Source organism: Aphelocoma coerulescens, chromosome 1, assembly GCF_041296385.1.
Source record: "Aphelocoma coerulescens isolate FSJ_1873_10779 chromosome 1, UR_Acoe_1.0, whole genome shotgun sequence".
Lineage (NCBI taxonomy): Eukaryota > Metazoa > Chordata > Aves > Passeriformes > Corvidae > Aphelocoma > Aphelocoma coerulescens.
The window spans coordinates 95,602,623-95,619,216 of NC_091013.1; the positions used below are offsets into that span (position 1 = coordinate 95,602,623).

The 16,594-nt window shown below is 40.1% G+C and overlaps 1 protein-coding gene across 2 annotated transcripts in view; it reads left to right on the forward strand.

The window, feature by feature from the left end:
• COL8A1 (collagen type VIII alpha 1 chain) overlaps positions 1 to 16,594 on the forward strand; it is an 88,694-nt gene that overhangs the window by 49,581 nt on the left and 22,519 nt on the right. Inside the window, exon 3 of one of the 2 annotated variants that reach the window (XM_069019407.1) lies at positions 5,776 to 5,908. The gene's annotated coding sequence lies outside the window, so the exon portion shown is untranslated. The remainder of the gene's footprint in view (positions 1 to 5,775; positions 5,909 to 16,594) is intronic. The other variant, XM_069019398.1, reaches the window with a different exon arrangement.

The following is a 16,594-nucleotide window of genomic DNA, read 5'->3' on the forward strand; positions in this document are numbered from 1 at the left end:
GACAGAAGGCAGGGTACAGCCACCCCTCCCCCACCAGGTTTGGGAAGAAATTCCTCAGAGGAAAGTGAAAAAGGAAAAAAAACCCTGTTTATTTATTTAACAAGTGCACACAGGCACGGAAAACAAAACAAAACAAAACAAAAGAATAATGCTAAAGAATAAAACCTCTCGCTGTGGAGAGAACCTGGGCAGATTTTAGAGTCCCTTGTGGGTGTGGCTTTTTCCTCTCCAGAGCTGGAGCTTGGCGTGGGCCCCTCTGGGCCTCGGTGGAAAGGCCTCCCAGTGAATCTGGTGTTCTGAACAGTTGCAGAAGAAAAGAAGAAGCCAAAGTCCCAGGGCTCTGTACTTTAGCTAACAAACAAGAAACTAGATAAAAAGCAAAAGGAATGTAACTCTCTTCCCTGCTGCAGAAGCAGAGCCACTGGGCAGGAGAAGCCATTGAGCCTATCTGTGTTTTGAACACAGTGCCGAAGGAATTCCGCTGGCTCTCCCCCCTCTCTGTTAAAGGTACAGAAAGGCACAGAGTTCAGGTCTGGCATAGGGCAGACAATAGAGAATACAGTATCATACAGTCACCCCAGGACAGACAGAAAACACAAGATTTTTTAAGCAGCACAGAAATCCCATAAAGCTAGCAGGAGTACTATCTGAATGATTGTGAATTTACTACAATGGAAAAACCAAACTAGGCAAGAGGATGTCATGACATCCCTTCTGTTATTACTCTCAGTCACCAGTAAAAACTTGGCACACCATTTCTGAAGCAACTGTAACAAACTCAATTTTTCTTCTTCTTCTTTTTTTTTTTTTTTTTTTTTTTTGTGTGTGTGTGTGTATGTCTCTGAAGGAGCATAAAAATGCTTTTACCTCGGTGTTGCTTAAAGTTTTGGTTATGATTCAAGCATTATATTGAGAATAATTGCAACATTATGTGCTGCCAGCATTTGCAGTACAAAACTCTGTGTCTTTCTCACACTTTATTTAAAAAAGAACATTTTGCACCTCAATAGCTAGTTGTGGTTTTGGATCATAAGGCACTAAGGGTTTTGATCTGTTCTGATTCCCACCCCTTCCATCTCATTTTTCTCATGGCTTAGAACAAAATATTAGTGTGACTCATCTGTCATAAGTAATTTTCATATCCTCTACCTTCTATTTTGGTGTGTGATTAGACAAAATCTGTAGTTATGTAAAAGTATTTGTGCATTTTTTATAATGGAAGATATGAATCACAGGTACTTTAAGCAAAAAAGAGAACAATGTCAGGAGCAAAGTGAATTATAATTGAAAGCAACATATATATAATAATAAATACTTTAAAACATGCTATTTCAATTTGCTATTTCTAAATATTAAATATTACAGCTGTCATCTCTGGAACACTGGAAAAGGAAATAATAAAAGGGAAAAAAAATAGAGTTTATGGACTGTCTTATCCAAAGCAAGCCCCAATTTTGATAACAAAACATTTACAAGGGCACTAATTATACTTGGAAAGGTGGAATTCAAAATTGCCAATGTCAGTTCCAGGATGTTAATGTTTTCTGGTACAGTTTAGGAAATCCTATGTAGCATGCTACTTTCAAAAAATGCAATTATGTTTATACATTCCTGTGACTTTTCTCCAGATCAACCTTCTATCCCGCAGTAGTACTTTCTCACAAAAAATCCTAAAAAATTCCCTAGAAAACAGAACAATCAATCAGTACAGAAGTGATTTTGCTACAGAGGCATTTCCAACAGTTGACCAGATTCTTCTTTTCTCCCTCAAATAACAGACTGAAATATTTTACTAAGTGGATCCAGTTCAGTGCAAGCTTCATTCCATGAAAGTCATTTGTATTTGGGCTGAATATTGAATCAGCAGGACTTAAGTTACCTGCTTAAAATAGAAGTTATATTTCTGTGACTACTTAAATTAACTAGGGATCATGATGTTTCTCTGCTAAGAGAGAGAATACAGTGATTTTGTGATCTTCTGCCTTTCTGCTTTTGTCTTTCTGCACCTGAATTGCAAACACAGAATGTTTTCTACACCCAGCTGATACCTGCAGGCAGCAGAGTGGAAGGGAGAGAAGAGTGCAAGCCACCTCACTATATTTGAAGCTTCAGTACACATAAAATAAGTTCTCTCCTCTCCTTTCAGATACAGTTTTGCAATGGAAGGAAGCTCTTATCAATCAGGAAATTCAATGCTTAAATGTTCTCTTAGGAATGGTTTCTTTCATTCTCCCCTCTCTCATATTTCCTCCCTCCCTCCCTCCCTTCCTTCTCCAAGAAGCCTTCTAGGGAGTTATTTTCTCCATAGCAAAAAAAGACTTTTGTTGCTTCAAGTTGCTCAATGCCTCATGGCTTGTACTTGGGACTTCTCCAAATAGTCCTAATATATATATCACGATCTGCATGTAACTAAATAACATGTGACTGAAGACAGGGATTGTATCAGTAGGAAATATTCCCAGAGATTATTTTTTCAGGTTAAAAAAAAATTGTTACACCATCATTAAATTTTCAGTGGTTGGTCTCAGGACATGAAGAGCTGTATAATAATAATAATAATAATAATAATAATAATAATAATAATAATAATAATAATAATGAATTAATGTGAAATAAAGCATCTCAAAGTGGCCAGGAGTTCCCCTAAGAAAAATCAGTGGAGCCCATTGAATGATCTACTAGAGCTGGAATTTGTCTTTTTATTTGTTAGACTGTGTAGCAAAACCAAATTCTCAGTGGAGGGCATCCTTGGAGCAGACAAGGCAAGCAGGGGTAGCAGTGGTGGTGTGGGATGGGGAAAGACATGGGAGTGAAAGGTGGGGATTGAGTGGCCTCTGTGTGGAGAGGTTTAAAGGGGACAGGGCACTTTTTCTGCTCATGAAGTTGTTTCTCTTCCTTGTGACCTCTTCTTTTCCTTCCTTTCTCTCCTCCTCAGAGGGAGGACACCCAGAGACCTTCCCTTTAATTCCACTGTTTCCAACATCACCATCTACACATTTTTCTGTTCTTGATTGTTAAGGATGGGTCAGTCCTGGTTTGGATGGACAGGAACTAGGCCAGGACCAGGGCAGAAAGGCAGAGAAATCCTGCTGCAGATCAAAGGACAGATGTGACTGCTGCTGCTAAACTGGGGCCCTCTGGTACACACTGGCACTCCTTTACCCTCTCCCTAATCTCGCAAAGGCAGTAACAGCAGCATGGATGGTACAAACAGGAGGCAGGAATGAGCTGTTTGGCTGAAATGCCTAATCCCTCTCTCCTCAGTCACAGGCAAAGTAGCTGCCATCCCCTTCAGTCTGGCAGATCTCCATTTTTCTAAGTATACAAAGCTACTTCTGACTTGGCGACTTCCCTCACTCACACAAGAAGCTGAGCCAAATCCCCAAACCTAAATACCTGCAAGGTGCAGAGAAGTTTGTATCCCAAACTGAACTGCGGAGCACAGAGACATCTCTAAAAGTTCTGATAGGGTGTAGATGTGTTCTGAATTACTGCCTCATTCTTTGAAAGAGAAGGCCTGTTTGGCAGGATAAACAATGAAAACCTACTCTTCAGAAAACCAGGAAGCAAATGGCAATGAAGTTGTGGATAATGCATTAGCTGTTGCTGCTCTTCATGCTTTAGTGTCCTCTCAGAAAGGTGCCAAATACACATTTCTTTGTACAGCTCCAATGAATTGGATGAAATCAATTGCAAATAATCCACAGTACTAGTATTGTACACACAGTACTCTTATTGGTTCCCCAGGTGATCACATATCTCCTAAACTGCACCACAAACTCATCAGAGATCTGCTTGCAAGAGATGGATGGAGCCAGGAGAAAATCACCAGATTATCTATCAAAGCAAGTGTGGATTGGAGACCAAATTTGGTATTGCCAGAAAACTTAGCCTGCTATCATTAAAGAGATTTTTAAAATAAATTTTACATCAGAGGCCAGAAAGCTCTGTCATCATTAATCTAGTCCATAGTCTAAGACAAAGGGCCTGGAAAGGAGCCAGTTTCTTTCTGAAAGGGGTTTGGGCTTTGAGAGGAAGCCATGCATACCTGGCTGCCATGACGCAGCAGCTCTCAGAGCCTGTGCTGGGACTAGGTGGGCAGCTGGAGTCACCTTAGGGAGAAACGGATTCCAGCCAGCAATCAGAAACTCAGGGGCTGGATGGCAACAATGTACCCCAGAGGTACTGGGGTGATGTTTGGACATCTCCTTTCTGGCAGAAAACATTCCTCTCTCTAGAAAATTCAAGCTTCTTTTGTTAAAATTCATTGTTTTGAGAAAAACAACTAATTCTTTTGTCAGATTTGAGAGACCTTACAACAGCCCTGGTGTGGCATTCAGATGAAATAGGGTAGTGGGCACATTTCAAATGGACTTGAATAAATCTGAGGTAAAACAGTCAAGCAGGTTTCCCTTGTGAAATCAGTACTCCTCCCTTTTCAAATGCCTCCTGCCCCTGAGGTTTGCATGGTCTTGTGGTGGCCGGGCCACCCAGGGCAGAGCTGCCTGGGACCACTGGGTGCTGGGGTACAGGGCACTGCTGCAGTGCAGCCTTGCAGAGGTCGGGAGCCACTGCTCTTGAGTTTGCATTTTGCCCTAGCTGGTAAAGTGCTAGAAGCAAATGGAGAGATACCTTTCGGATTGTTTGGCTCGTTGGAGTTACTCTGACTGCTAGGAAACCAGGGGCTCTGGAGAGCAAAAACACAGGCAAGGAAGATCTTAGGCCAAATAGGTCAATTTTCAACCACAAAGCAAATCAGCTATTGATGAGCAATCACCCTGCTTATCGATGAGCTGGGTTTCAGGAGCCCATGGCTCCATGTAGGACGGATGCTGAGCAGCAAGTGCAGCATATGGTGAGCAGCTGAGGGCAGGGCCTGTGCAGAGAGGTACGGGACCCTCCCCAGCTCTGATCCAGTGCAGCACCCGAGCACGTGCTCAGTCCAGCTGGAGCGCACTCACCCAGAATTCTCCATCCACAACTGAACCCTAAACATCTCGGTGGCAGCTGAACCCACCAAATCACAGAGACTCTACCCAGACATGTCAGTGGGATTTGTGTCAGGCGAAGCACATAGGACGTGGTAGCAGCTGTGTGAGAATGATCAGACTATAAAAGAGAAAAGCAGATTTTACTTTATGCAGGACACAAGCATTGTCTGTGGCTGGCTCCCCTTGTTAGTGTCCTCACATTATGAGTGCAGTAATGCTCAGGACTTTGGTAGTTCCAAGCACAATGCCTCTTGGGAACTAATGATTTTATTTATGCGTTGCATGAAAGGGTTTGTATGTACATTTTCATGGGCACGACACACATGGAGAAATATGAGATTAGGTAAAAGTTTTTCATCTGTATTTCAGACTGATAATTTTATACCTTGTAATCTGAAAAAAGTTATGCAGTGTCTCTGTAGAAGGGTGGGAACAAGGCTCAAGGCACTTTTGAAATCCAAACCCATATTTTGATTTACAGCATAATTATTACAGGATTGCCAACAAAAACACCAAACACTAGGATTTTTGGTCCATATTCAAACTGCTACATCAGTTTTCACAAGCACTGAATAACTAAAAAGGCTACTCAAAGTGAATGAGTTGCCAGGTTTTCATACTTCTGAACAGTAGACCTTGAATAAGAAGCTGGAATATGGAATTAAAAGACTATGTTAAGCCACTATGTTTGAAAAGTTTGGAAATTTTGACTAATCTGTCTTAATATTTGGGGGGGGGGGGGGGTTGGGGGGGAAGGATAGTGTGCTCATACATTTCTTATAAGCTTTCTTTTCCCCCTAGGGACCAACTTAAAATCAACAAAGTAACACCAGGACTAACACTATCAGGAAATCTTGGTCTCTTAGAGTGAAAAGCAACCAACCTATCCTTCTTCTGCCCTGTCCTGAAATCTTAATGTAAGTATATTCAGCTTTGCAATCCTGAGTTCTATGTAATACCAAAAACAAAGCACAAAGGCTTAAAACTGAAGTTGCCTTAAAGCCATCACCTGCACAGGATTTGATAAGTTGTTCAAGTGTTTGCTATACAACAAAGCCTTTGCATTTTGAGTGGAAAATTATGTGGCGCATAAATTTTGGTAATCATCTTCAGCAGCACTTTTTTATCTTTTAGATAAAACAATCTACCCTTTCAGTCATTCTCCACTGTTTGATATATAACTTTGGCATTTTGTGTTTATATAAAGAAGCTTGGTTTAAATCTATTTGTGTGGTTGGAAAAGAGTCAGGGCAGGTTTCATTAAAAAAGATATGTCAAAAACCATTTTATCCTGGGAATAGAGTGAACCACGGTATTGATGTGCTTTTGATCCCCAAAATGCATGTGTACACGTGTCCACTTCCATATGTATGCACATGCTAAATTAAACAGCAGTAACATTCATTGAGAAATCCATATACAATGTTTAGTTTAGCTCAATAATGGGAAGAATATGTTAAACATCATTCTGAGCCTTAATGGAAAAGTTTCTGACAACGAGACATTAGCTCATACTGTCCACAGTCATCTTATGCCTATGAGTATTGTTTGTTATCAAGTGTGACTTTTGGAAGAAAAAATGCATTATTGCTTAACAAGCTGCATTGCAGTAGTGTCCTACACTCTGTTTTGGTTTCTAGAAAGCTAATTAAAAGAATCCACATGGTAAGAATTAATCATGTAAATCCTTCAGACTTTCTGGGCATCTTCTAAGGAGGAAGAGTGCCACATTTAATAGCATTTCTCGCTTGCGGAGAAGTCATGCACAATTTGTCTGAGATGAAAAACCAGCAGTCACACAAACGTGACTCCACAGTGTGGCTCTAGAGCACCAGCCCTGGCAGTGACCCCACTCTGGCAACCCACTGGAGTTCACGGGGGTGGATACCCACTGGGGAGCACTGAACTATGAATCCAGTGGGGTGGACTGGTGCAGTGACAGGATTTTAAGATCTCTGGCCACTCCACAGCCGGAGCTGTCCCTGGTAACTGTTTCGCCCAGCATCAGCTGCTGTGACCTACCCTACATCGGGTGCTAGAAAAGTCTAACAAGAAAAAAAAAGAAACAAGAAGAGAAAAAAACAATGCTCAAGGCTCCAGCCCACAAACTACTGAGAGAGAATAAAACGCTTCCCAGCTAGTACTTACGTTCTCCCAGAGCATCCATAAAGTTTTAGAGCCCATCCACTTAACAAAACATCCATCCAAGAATGGCTGTGGACTTTGATAATTCAGCTGTGAAGTTGCTGTAGCAGTTGATGAAAAGACTGTATAACAACTCTCCTCTTTACATTAGTAATTTCTTCAAACCCTTCGATAAATATCTTCTGGTGTTAGATAATAATATAGATCACTGTTAAAAAATTATTACATGGGTTTTTTTAGTATTTTAGAATCCTTTACTACAACAGGTGAAACAGTAATATATAAGCTGTTAAATATAGCTTCTATACAGAAAAAAACTACAGTTAAGCTAAGCATTACAAATTAGCACCCACTAATTTTCATGAGTGGCAAAGTTGCTTTGAGAAAAACACTGTCCTCAACAATTCACAGATATCAAGGAACAGAGAATTAAGGGGAAAGCAAACTTAAAAAGAGGTTGAAAGTTCTGGAAAATATTGTTACTTCCTTTTTTTTCTTTTAATCTGTTCCAGTGAATGTAGAAGAATTTCAGCAAAACATTCAGATTTGGATAGAAATATACCTCATCAAATGAAAAGGAAACAAAGCCCTCTATCTGTAGCAAGAATACAGAAAATTTTCGGACTTGAGCATCAACTGGCAGATAGACTTGAAAGGCATTTGGGTCAAATAGAAGTCCCGAGCTGCTACCAAAATCAACAGTCTAATTGTCTCAGCTGAAACTGGGGCTTAGCTGTTGGGTTTCCTGTAACTAAATCTTGCCACAAACAGCTCTGCTAAGTTTTTCCTCCAATAATAAAATAAAATAGAGCAAAATTAAGATAAATACAAGAGACAGTGAAGATGAGTATGTAGTTCCCAACATAAGGAGGGGAACAGACGTTAGAGGAAACTTGTGAAGATATCAAAATAGTTCTTGTCAGTTCTAAATGGTTGACATGACAGTTTTTTAAAAATAAACAATCAAACATCTGAAAGTAATTGCTAGACTAAGGGATTTATTTTATTTAAGCAATAAGGTATTTTAAAAATGTACTTAGAATGTCTAGCTTGCTTCAAATTGCTTTGGTTTTCTACACAGTGTCACTGTAGTCACTACCCACCCAAAAGTGGTATTTTAATAATATTTTTAAATTGGAAAACAACAACTGAAATGAAGAAAACAAAACTATTCAGAAAGGTTACCAGAATGCACGGTTTAACTTCAGACACCTTCTAATCTGATCAGGAAGCAGAATGAAAAAAAAAAAGCTGAATTCAGAGGCAGTGAGTCAGGTGATAAAGTTATACAATTTTATGTGGATTTACTGAGGTCGTATCTCAAAATCCAAAGCAAACCTAAGCAACTGAAAGTAATGTTTCAGTTTATAGAGTCTGATATTTTTTCTGTCTACCCTTTTTCCTGTTGAACTGCCTTTTATGCCTCTCAGTGTATAAACTTCTTGAACATAGGCATCTCCTGTGTCCTCAGTTTCCTCCTCATTTTCTTGTGCTTTATGTGCCTTCATTCAATCCCTGCTTATCTGTTAGTATGGATTGGTTTACTGGTCTGCCTTTTCCCTGTCTGACTTGGGGAGCTGGAAATACTGGATGACTTTTAGAGGAACCTAAACCTCAAATTACTCAAGTATTTATGGAAATGTTACCTAACATTTCCAGGACCATTTATTTTAAATAGGAGTCAGTTGCTGGCCTCCTTTACTCACTCATGAAAACCTAGCTTCAGACTCCTCTCAGCAGCTTTGGATGGGAGGAAATTAAAGGAGAATTACAAAAGAAAAATCTTTTCCAAACATAGCAGTGTTATTCAATAGCTTAGAAATTGACTTTTCTTTTCCTGTTGGTGAATGTGGTTCCTTTAACTAATCCAAGCATTATTGTGAATAAACCCAATGGTTGCTTTTGTCTCTGTTTTGAAGAAGGGGGGCTTGTTTAGGGCTTTAGCAGCAGTAATTGACACAAAAAGCTCCACTACAGAAGAACACATAGAAAGAACAAGATGAACTTGCCTCCACAAATCATTAGAATTGGGGATATTGTATAGATACCTCCTGTTTGCTGTTAGTAACCAGGATGACAAGTTTATGATCCCAGGCTGTGCAAAGCAGAGAGCCGAGGAACCTGCTGCTCTTTAAATTCTCTGCTTCCGAGTCCCTTACTCCCCATACCAACTCACATGAAAACAACTTGAAGCCAGTAGGCAGCAGATTTCTATACTGGTAACAGGAAGTTTGTGGAAGACTGGAACAATGTGCCTCTCTGATTTGAGAAACAGTTACACCAAAGAATAAGCTTTCTTATGGGTTTTGCATTATGCATAAATCCTCCTGTTTATATGTTAAAGCATATGGTTTATTAACAGGTAGCTCATTAAAAGTAACATATAGAGCATAGAGCTGCCATCATCATTTTGCAAATGTTTTCCACACATTTTCCATAGCTTTCACATTCAGGGAAAAGTAGCTTTAAGTGAAAAGTCTTCTTTCAAAAGCCTCATTAACATAATGTATCAATGAAATGATGACATGTGGATCCAGTTTCTTTTGGAAACACCAATGTATTTTCTATGCAGAAGTCTCTCAGGAAATGTCTCAATTTAAGACAGTTTTCTAGACCTAAAGTGTTCAGACACAACTCTATTAATGCCTTTGCCTTGTAAAGTTCAAGGAATGCTACCACAGTGTGAAATGAAATTTGAAATACAGTCAGAATAATTGCCCATCTAATACCAAGAGTTCAGCTAAAACATTTGTTATATAATTCAACCTTATATTTAGTTTCAAAGGAGTTTTATGTAGCTGTCGGGTTTATTTAAGTAACTGATTAAGACTGTCCTGTTTTAACTGGCAAAGTTACGCAAATAGCAACAAATATTACAGTTCACAGTAGTCTTCCATAGGAACAATTTCACAGTCACAAAATGGTTGAGGTTTAAAAGCACCTCTGGAAGTTACCTTGTCCAACCCCCCAGCTCAAGCAGGGACGTCTAGACTGGTTGCCCAGGACCATGTCCAGAAAGCTTTTGAACTATTTTCAAGGATGAGACTCCACAACCTCCCTGGCAACCAATGCCAGCGTTCAGTCACCCTCACTTCTCTATTCCCTCTACTGACTCTCAAAATTTCTACTTTATACATCTGAAATCTCCCCTGCACTTGTTCTCTGCAACAGTCTAGCTCATCATTTACAAGAGTGGATGAATGCTGTAGCACAAGGCTGAAATCAGGGATACTTCATTGCAGAAGGCGATGCAGTTCTTTACTGAACATATTTTTGGACCATTTGTTGGTAGTCACTTGTGTGTTCCTGTGTAAATGCAAGATGGTGTAAATGAAGTCAGCTGTGCAGCAGCAAGGATTCAGGACACAACTTGGGAATGTGAGCTGTGCCAACTGATGGCAAAGCTAAGACTTTCTATAGAACATTTCCTTTGAGTGCAAACAGCATATTTCATGCCACTTTGCTTGCATTACAGCTATTTTTAAGCAATCCATAGAATGGAGACAAAGTATTTTGAACGTGCAAAAGGTCTGGTATGTGCTCAGGTCCCCCCTCCTGTGCAGTGTTTGTGAAGCTGTCCCTTGATAAATGACAAACTGAAAAGGCAAAGAAAAGGCATCAGCATGGAGCCTGTGCTGACAGTGTAAATAGCAGTTTGAGTTTAGCGCACAAAGTTCACAGTTTGCAGTGAAAGGTCATAAGGATTTCAAGCATTTTTGGTATTTTGTCTCTGCTGTCTGCACAATATCAAGCAAATAAAAAACCCCTGATAGACAGCTTCCAATTCTGTATACTTGGCATCCCTGCTCAGCCTGAAGGAACACGGGAAGCTCTGTCTTTGGCATTCTACAATTATTTGAGGACACGCCATCCTAACAAAGCTTTAACACTTACTCAGACCCAACTTTAGATGTGATTTTATAAGCTGAAAGGCTTGCCCAGCTCTGTTAAACCCAGTGGCCTGCAGTTTTTTTGCTAAAAAATTAGCATGATGAGGAAGAGTTATATAATATGTTAACTCTCAGCAGGTTATGTTTGTTTTTTCCCAACCAGTGTACAGTTACATTAAAATGTATCAAATACTTTCATGAGAAATCTCCTACAATCTGCAGTTGAACCGAATGAGACTTGGAGGAGTCTGACTTTTTATTATTATTTTTATTACAATTTTTGCCTGCATTGAGTTCATTCCCTCCTCTGGATATTACTAACATTTCCTTTACGAAAGGTTTAGCTCTGGCCTGTGAAACACTGACAGTGGCATTTTTATTTCCCAAACTCAATAAAATATATACAAAGTGGAAATTGTTTTCCTGGAGGTATGTAACCTCAGAAATCTAAAGAAGAGTTATATTACCTATGAGCCTCAGATGTGACTGCAACCTCTTGTTTTTAGGAAATCACTACTTGCAGTATTCAGGCCTGTACTGTGTAAGTGAAAAAAAAAGTCTTCTGTATTATTCTTGTCTTTGAGTGCATCTCTCCTGGACTCAGAATATTCAGAGCTATCTTAGGAGTGTGAATGGGATTAAATAGTAAAAATAGGACAGTAGGTCCTATTTTTTATAACAGAGCCAGGTGTTGGCTGAATTTTTTGCAAAGTGTACTCTTTTAATCTTCCAAGTAAGCTTTTTCTTTGTGTTCCTAACTTCACAACCTCTGGCATATCTCAGCATGATCATACATGAGGAGTTTGTTGTGCACACCGTGAGTGCCAAACACTCAAGCCCATGTTGTGTCTACAGGTGCTGAACATGCCTCTTCATCCACAGGCATACCTGACAATGTCATGAGGGATCTATTTCCAATCTCAGATGCTTGCACACTTTGCACACCTTGTCCTTTAGGCTCAGGCAGAATACCCATTCCAGTTGCTGTGCAGTGTATTCCTTCATATCCTTCTTGAGACACATATTTTTGTACCTTGAGATACTAGTTTCTTTACTGTACCTAAAACCTGCTGTCCTTTGTACCTGGCTGAGAAGTACAGTTACCTGCACAGGTAACAGTGGTTGTGAAGAGCTGAAGATTTAAGGTCTTGCCAGACAATCCTCCTTTGACTTCCCTCTCCTTTTAATTTCCACTCCCCCCACACTTTTTACCTAGATATGGACGATTTCTCTGAGATTCAGTAGTGCTGAGTGGAGCAGAAAAGATGCCTGAATGTAGATGTTACCTCCTCCTACCGTGGCCAGATGTGGAATACAAGCACCATTTCACATTGTGATTAAACTCAGCCAGGAATGCATATGACCCCTACACAGGAGTTATAATGCATAGGAACTGCAGACACACTCAAACTTTGTTCCCTTTCTTCCCGAAATATAGAATGGTTAAGATCAAAGGGCTGATGCTTACCATTGTCTACTCACGAGCAGAAGAATCTGCAGATTTTGCTGTGCTCAGAGCAAAGCACACTCCAACATGATACAGTTCCATGATAGCTAGAAAACAAAGCTTTTTGACAAATGAGTGAGAGTTTGAAAAGTTAAACACAGTTTAAAAGACAGGGAGCCAGAAAAGACTAAAAGGAAAGGTATTTGTTAATGCTCAGTTTATATCACATTTGCCCTGGCCAACAAAGGGAATACACTGCTAGTAATGAGCTCTCTGTAGGTGATCGAAATACCTGCAAGAAAGGAAGACTCTCCTCATTCAAAGGCACAGGAAAACACTGTGTCTTAAAATACGATTTTACCTTTACCAGAAAAAATATCTTTCATTTATCACAACACTGAAGGCAGTGTAACACAGCCGTGCACCAGCCGACACGGGCCATAGCACCTGTATAAAGGACACTTATGTGAGCAGGTTTTTATTATTTTGCTTTTCTTCTTTTAAGTGCAAGAGGAGTGTTAGACCTGTGTCTGTGCTGAGCGGATGGCTCACGCCACCTACAGGGCAGCTTCAGTACCGAGACGTGTCCGCTCCCAAGAACCGCCTGTGAAAACTCAATGCAATTTCCATCCTGATCAAAAATTGCTCCAACAGACGTTTGAACTGGCTATAACACCTGTCAGTATTTAAATACATATACACAGATAAGAAACATTTGATCTTCAGATGCTACACCATTTCGCATTTAGTGTGCTTGATTTTATAAATATACTTGCTAGCAATCCATTTATTATCGTCGTTAAAAATAAGTATACAAAACCATCTAATTCTCCTTTGCTGCTGCCACAAATTAGTGATGGTGACTGTATCTGGAATTAGAAAAATTATACAAGATGGGTTTTAAATGCCAAACCAAATAAAGACTCCAGTAGGGAATCCAATAAAACTCCAAAGCTTACAAAGCTGCAACTGCTCATAAGAGCTGACCATCCCTGAACTGCCCTATGCAGTGTTTGCATTCAGCCGAGAAGAATCCCAGTGTGCAGCTTTGGTGCCAAAGAGGAAAATGTCTTGGATTATAGCTGTAGAAACAGTACCCTTTACTTAGGAATAATACCATTTTCTTTACAGAACCATGCAAGTACCAGCCTTCCCACTGCTTTCAGAGGCTCATTTCCATCACCCATTGCAGCTCTTTCTTCACTCATTAGCACTACCTAGTCCTTATAGGTCATCTCCAAAAGCAGGTCACAGCTGCTGAGCTTGAAGGTGGGGCCACTGGTGGTGGTAGGAGACCTTCCCCCAGCCCCCTAGAGCAAAGGGCTAATCCTCTGGGGCAGCAGCCCCAGGCTGGCTTGCTTTGCCACCCTGGGAGAGGGTGGAGGTGGAGGAACAAGAAACCGAATAGGTGAAGACACAAACAATGGCAGCATCCCTTCCCCACCCAGCCGGAGCACTGGAAACAGCCAGGGGCAGGAGGCCAGTGCATGCCAAAGACATGGCCTCCCCATGCATTCCACCCAAATCATGCCCTGATTTGTCTTGTCTTCCTTCAGCAAACTGGGCTGTTTACAACATGACAAGGACTTACATGATTAAAGCAAAAAATTATTCCAGACCATATTACACTCTTTTCTCCTTTTTAATGTACTGATCTGCGCCAGGCCATTGTGATTTTTGGTCAGTGCTGCTTTACCCTCTTCACCTCCTTTTCCCCAAGACTTTAGCAGTCTCAGTGTATGCCATATTGAAAAGCTGGCAGTAAGGAAGGCTCCCCTCCTGTTTCTCAGGAGATTAATTAGCTACAAACATGAAGCACTTGTTCTGTTCAGCCATGTTATCCCAATTTTACACATGGACAATGCCATTGATGCAGTGGAGGATTCTTTTAAACTACACTACTCAGAGATGAACATCAGGGCCTAAACTTTACTCCTCTCTCACAAAGCGTAGAGTTGTTACAAAGCTTCCTTACAGTAAGACCTGTCATCTTCTTGACAAATGTCTTTTCAGGAAACTACTCCTTTGCATCTCACTGTCCTGAAGAGAACGTGAAGAAATGTGTCTGCTCATCAAGACTGACTTGTGGTCTCTGTGTGGCTTTATTTGAAGTCAGAGGTTCAGAGACACCTGTAAACAGTCAACTGCAGGGACTGGAAACTGTGGGAAACAATGCAGTGCATAAAAGAGCTTACGGCCACTTACTGCCACACTTACAGTAAATTCATTTGGAAAAAGTGTAAGCCCGTCTTTCCTTAGTTTTCTTGGGGCAGCATGTTCTCATAGGAGATGGGAACAGTATTTCACAATTATTATTTTCTAACCCACTCCCCTCCAGCACTGTAGGAAGAAAGAATATCTGACGAGAATTGTAAACATTCAGCATGTGCCTGTGTCACCATTCTGAATCAGAGCACTAGCCCCACATTCAGAGATAACTGTGGGAGGCTGTGTTTTATCTCAGTAAAAAGCATTGGCTTTTCTGAACACTGACACCTCAACTCATTTATAATGTGCATCCCTTGGCAGCACGCAGCAAAACAAGGTCATAGAAATGCATTTTAAAATGTGGTAACCTTCAAATTGGGTTTTTCTTGACAAGCATCTATATTATAATTGCAATGGCACCACTGCATTTCTTTGCAAGACAATTCAATTTAGGATTATTACTTTTAGTCGGCAAGGCTTCATCACCAAGAATGAACAAGGCTGAACTGTGAGTAAGTTTAAAGCGTCTTAGTAATGAGTTTAATACATTTGGAAGTCCTGGAACCTCCCATGCTTTTTTTTTCACTTATTTTCTGTGGTTGGACAAAGATCAAGGGCAGTTGATCAAGGCCAGCACACAATATGCATGATCACTTTGGTTAAATTATAAAAAAGGCTAACATCTAACTTGTCCATGTCATGTTATTTGGCAAAATAATGATGTAATTAAACGGGTTTAAGTACCAAAACCATATGTATCCATTTACATTTAAACTTTTTTTCCTCCCTATTTACAAAATAATGCTTTTGTTAGAGAACAAAATTCAATGAGCTTCATATGTAACTGGTAGAATTCTGCAGCTCAATTATTTCTTCATCACAATGGCAAGAGAAACTTCAGCACACAAATAATCTAGCAGATTTATAGACCTGATTGCAGCACTGACACTTGGCCTCCAGAGCTCCCAAGCAGGCCAACAAGGAGTAGCCTTTTGCACAGGTATGGAGTGGGTTTGCTATGGCATCAGCTAACCCATGGTGAAGGCTATGAGTAGGAACATTTACAGCCCTACTTCCAGCTAAACTAAGAAATCTTTGAAGTATGATACATTGATTTCATGAGTGTTTAAAGAAAACTTCTTCAGGAAATGGGATCCACATGCATGTTTTCTTGGGAGTTCCTTGTAAAACAATAGTCAAGTCTGAACATAAGTATGTATTTTTAATGTGATAGGTTTACATTACAGGTTCTTTCCTCATTCTCCTACTGCCTGTAGGTCTGTACATCAACAGGGACATCCAAAGTCTGCTTTCATTTAATTAAATGGGATCTTTGTCGCCAGTTGAAAAAAAAAAATCAGATATGTGAAATAATGTCTGTTCTCATGACATTTTCAGCCCAATTTCCAGGAAGACTTTGGGATAGTTTTGAATAGATGAAAAGAATGATAAGAAAAACATTTCCTTAAAAGAAAATAATTAAAGGAAAGCAACACTCCCACTTATCCTCCAACTCTTCCATCTTTGGAAAATTTCCTTTTAGCTCAGAGGGGCTAGGCTAGTGAAGCTGTTCATCTGAGACATCCCATTAAATGTTGTAACTAGTAAGATAAGTTGCAGTAAAACGGACTCAGTAACAATCACTGTTGTCCACTTCAAACCAGATACATTTAACTACTCTGGTAATTTCTACAGCAGAATACCAATATCAATAAATTTAAGCACATGCCAAAGTTAGGACTCAGTGATACTGGATTTTCTGTAAATAGGAATTACCTCCACTACAGTCAAAATGCTTCTATGACTGAGAACAGAATCTGTGCCAGTAGTGGATACCTGTTTGCTTAGCTGCACAATGGCTGGCCAGGATTTGGGTATTTTTAAGTTAATATAAACCAGAGTGATTCTAATTT